Below are 4,409 nucleotides of genomic sequence, written 5' to 3'. Positions count from 1 at the left end.
GCCTTAAAAAGCAAATTTTCTTTTGAGGGGAATGTAGTAGATGATAAAAGCAGATAACTGAATTTCTAAGGATGATTGAGGTCCTGAGAGAAATTCCTTATAGGAGTCTCAAATCTGTGTGTGTGTGTGTGTGTGTGTGTGTGTGTGTTGGCAATGGGGGAAAATTGGCATCAGGATGTAAAACTTATAAAAACACATCTAGTGTTTTTTTTTATGCCACTCTTTTGGAGAAAGAAATTAGATAACACGAAACAGAGCAAACAAACAAAACAGAATGACCACCAAAACAACTCAACAAAAGCCAACTAGCAGGGATTTAGCAAAGAAAAGAAAACAAAACAAAACAGATGTTTGATGTCTATTGAACTCAGTACTCACACAATACCGTTTCACGTTTACAGCCAGAATCTTGAATAATGAGAACAAATATTGGAAACAAAGGCTACTAGGGTCTGGATAAAAGCCAACAGTATCCATCAACTAACATTAAGTGATCACGTATTACGTGCCAGGCAATTTGCTAAATATTGAGAATATACCTATGAATAATGAAACTGACCTTGAAGCTTTCAGAAATTTGCTTTTGGTCTAAAATTCTATGAAAACAGAGAACCTTCCTTAGAATTGCATTTCTACATTGAGATGCGTCAGATGTTAAATGGCATACAAAAAACCACTACCTGAAGCCTTCCTCCAGAAAATCTAAGTTGGCTCTTTCTCTGGTTAAGGGGAGACTACAAGGTTGAATTTGGAGGATGTATTGGAAATGTTAGTAATGGAAAAGTAAATGTCTTCAAGAATTCAGTCCTTCAGAGGCTTTTGTGAGGCGGTTACCAACCATTAGTGGAAAAATGTTAGGGTCACTCAGAAGCTCTACATCACACATGAAAAATAAAGACCTCGCTTTACTCTTAACAGGAGCAGTTCATCTTGTCACCATGAAGGCCTAATATGGCACAATGTGTTTTTTGTCGTTTTTGTTTTCAAAAAAACATTCTCACCAATGAGATCCAGTTAAACCTCTTTGTGTATGTGTATATACATTGACAAAGAAGCTTACTGGGTATGAGGGTTCTATAAAAGACCCGTGACAATAATATACCTTGGGTTTAAAATAATCTCCTATGGCATGCTGTATGTCGTTGCTTCCCAATAGAAATAGCTCACACCAGCTGTTTCTTTCCACTCCCATCGGCCCTAAATGAGTAAATATGAGACAAACTCCTGGTTAGTCATCTTGTTGGCATCCAAATTCTACATTGGTCTCCCTCGGTTAGAAAAATATTTGGCGTATCCTGGTTCAACCTGCTGCACTCGTATTTACAGTCAGAAAACACAGTCCTCTTTCTTAAAATATCCTGAAATGAGTAATGCAAAAGAAGCCAGGAATACCACGGGCCAAGGGTTAATACAAACTCCAGCTTTTGTCTACTGTGCACTCGCTGTATTTTCTTCCTTGGCATTTCTTAACGCTCTCAGAAAGCAATGGCTTTCTTAACACCACCTTCCTTCCAGCAAAATTGCAACCTACAGTGTGTGTGTTTCATTTCACAGACACTAGAGAAGTTCTGCTTGACTTGGCAGGGCTTTGCTTAATGGTGGTGAGAAGATTCCAGACTCTTCTCCACGGACCTCCGCTTTGAAGTCGACAGGCCGTCCAGAATATAGTGTATGGCTTTTACAGTCTCCCCCTGACAGCTGCAGCCTCTGATAAAATAAATAAACCTCATATGGACACTTGCTTTCCTCCTTATCTGCTGCCAGCAAGGGCTATTTAGTGTGGTTCTCATTTGCGGCCTCATGAGGCTATGGAAAACTGTGCCTTCTGACTAGAAAAGGGGATGGTTGTTTACGTTATGATGGAAGAAAGGACAGGATTGTTAAAAACAAACTGATTTCCTGTCACTTCCTTTCTTTATCTAGTGAGGCAAATGCACCTCCACCCGCAGGACTCTTCCTACTGGCTGCTCTGTCTGGTAGATTATTCTGTCATCTGGATCAATTCTTTCCTCTAAAACAAATAATTAGAGTGTAGTCAGCCCTCTTTTTCTTATTTTAACGTTCTTTGGTGGACTCTGCAAATTCACATAAGGAAATAAGTAAGAAAATAGCCCCTTGTTACTGAGGCTATTGCAATCGTTTAGGAACCTAGGTCTTATCTGCACTTGGAATGATTTTTTTGAATTAAAAGAAATAAAAGTACAACCCTAGTGATACTTTAAACCTCTTGATTCCAAGTATCTTATGACAAAGGATAGAATGGTTATGATGACAGAACAAAATACTATTTTTTAAGAAGACAAATAAAATAACACTCCCACTCCAACCTGTGAGACACACTTAGGCGATTACAAATTACATTTTGTGTGTTCATTAGTATACACGTGTGTGTGTGCTTGTGTGTTCATATGCTTGTGTCTCAGCACTCTGCCTATCTGCATATCTCTTACCAGTGCCCTTCCCCATGGAACTTAATGCTGTTCCCAGCCAAATCCTACACCCCCTGCATGATTCTGCTATGATTGGAATAAAAGCTGGAACCCATAGTAGACAGACACTTTCCTCTTCTGGATGTGTTCTGCCCTTGCTACTTACCTTCCTAAATAGCTAACAGCTTTTCTACCCAAGGCTGAGATCACCAAGCTCACCAGGAGCATGCCCTTTGGTCTGCTGGCCACACCTGTGTTGGTTTTCAGAGTTCTCCAGTCTGACTTTTTCTAGCATCTTTCTCAATCTCAGTAGCCCTTTTCTTGAGAGCCTACTTTGTTCTTATCTGAGCCCAGGAGAGTTCAGACCATAATTGTTAGAGGAGTTTGGAGAAGGCAGTGATAAGGGGAAGAGGAGGTATCAGGGAGACATGAGACTTGAGTTGAGCCTTGAAGTATGAGTGGGATTCATTTTATTCTTCTTCCAAATCTCCAAGGATTTGCAAAAGCTATCAGAATGACAGCCCCATGGAATGTTAGAGCTAAAAGAAACTATATGGTCTTGATATAAGTCATTCTCCATTTCAGATGGCAAGTTTTAAAAAATTATCTAGATTAGAATAAATCCAAGAAAGAAGAGATCATCTCCCAGTACTGGAGGTGGTGAGCTATTGGAATGTGTCTTGGAGCAGAGCTGCCACATGGCACAACTGAGGTGTCACTGTCACATGCCTAGGTAAATGGAGCTGCCTGGAGGTGGGTCATGACCAGCCTGTGTGGCCACATTCGGAGTTCCCCTTCAGGGGCACCTGGTGTCTCTCAAGTTTCTGATTAGGAAGTCAGCCTGCATAGCAGAGAATCCCAGCTGGTCCTGGGCAATGGACAGATATAAACCTGTGATGTATGTAGACTGATTGGTTTGGTTTCAGTTGCCCTATATCCCTGTTGTTCTGTCCCCTTTCTCTACTCTATAGCTTCCCTCTCTCCTCCCACATCCCAGCTGGTAACTCTCCAGCAACTACCTAAGACACGTATTCTTATTTTCACATGATTTTATCTTCAGCCTAATCTTGAGTAATCTCTCTAAAATTCTCAGTTATGCAGCGATTTTTTGTTTTGTTTTGTTTTGATCAACATTGCAATGCTAGCCTGTAGAACTGGGTGCTACCTAGTACATGTTAAATATGTATTTAATGAATGAATGAAGGATGTTAAATTCCTTTCTTTCTGGTTCTCCAGCTTCCCAACTAGAGATAGATGTGAGGATGGTGGACTGGGTCTTACTTTCTAGAACCTCCTAGACTGAGGATTATTTTTATCTCCACTCTTACAGGACTTTCCATACTTCTAGCTTCTGTTAACTGGGTCCACTTTCTGAAGCAGAATCTCTGGGTGTAAAACCTTGAAATCTAAATATCTGAATATTTATAGCAAGCAACCTAGGTAAATATTATATAACAAGTTATCAAAATTTTATAACAACTGAATAGAAATATGGCAAAAAAATCCCCACGAATCAAAGCATGGTAATTAACACAGAATACATTGAAAACAATAAGATATGCTGAAAAACATACAATGTGAGTGTGTCTGTATAGTTTAGTAGAACTTTAACTTATTTACAGTGTTATAGTAAAGATAAAATATATTAAAATATGAGCACTTGAAAAGGTTAAAAAGCCTATGTCTCTTCAAGTTACAAATATAATGAATTCTCAAAATGGTAACCAATTAAGGACCAGAGCATTTCTTATCTGAGGGGGAATGTTTGCAGTATTCAGGGGGAAAAAAAACCTGTAAAACTTAAATGTTCCTTTTTATTGCTCAGAATTTATGATCCTTCAAGTTAAAAATGAAAATTGCCTTTAAAGAAAGAGCTGGATTTGAAATACAAGTTAATACAACTTCCTAAATTTTTGACGATTCTGTATCATTTTAGGGAAGTGTGGACTCGTGGTGTATTTGTGTTGTTCTTCCAATATC

At 39.0% G+C, this 4,409-nt stretch overlaps 1 long non-coding RNA gene across 1 annotated transcript in view; it reads right to left on the bottom strand.

Annotated features, from left to right (window-relative positions):
• Positions 1-211: 211 nt before the first annotated feature.
• LOC125961725 (uncharacterized) overlaps positions 212-4,409 on the bottom strand; it is a 31,457-nt gene continuing 27,259 nt past the window's right edge. Inside the window, exon 3 of the long non-coding RNA XR_007472655.1 lies at positions 212-1,197. This is a non-coding gene — a long non-coding RNA (uncharacterized LOC125961725). The remainder of the gene's footprint in view (positions 1,198-4,409) is intronic.

The sequence above is a fragment of the Orcinus orca genome, chromosome 17 (assembly GCF_937001465.1).
Source record: "Orcinus orca chromosome 17, mOrcOrc1.1, whole genome shotgun sequence".
Lineage (NCBI taxonomy): Eukaryota > Metazoa > Chordata > Mammalia > Artiodactyla > Delphinidae > Orcinus > Orcinus orca.
Note: the sequence above shows the minus strand (reverse complement) of the source record. Positions and strands in the feature narration are given on the sequence as shown.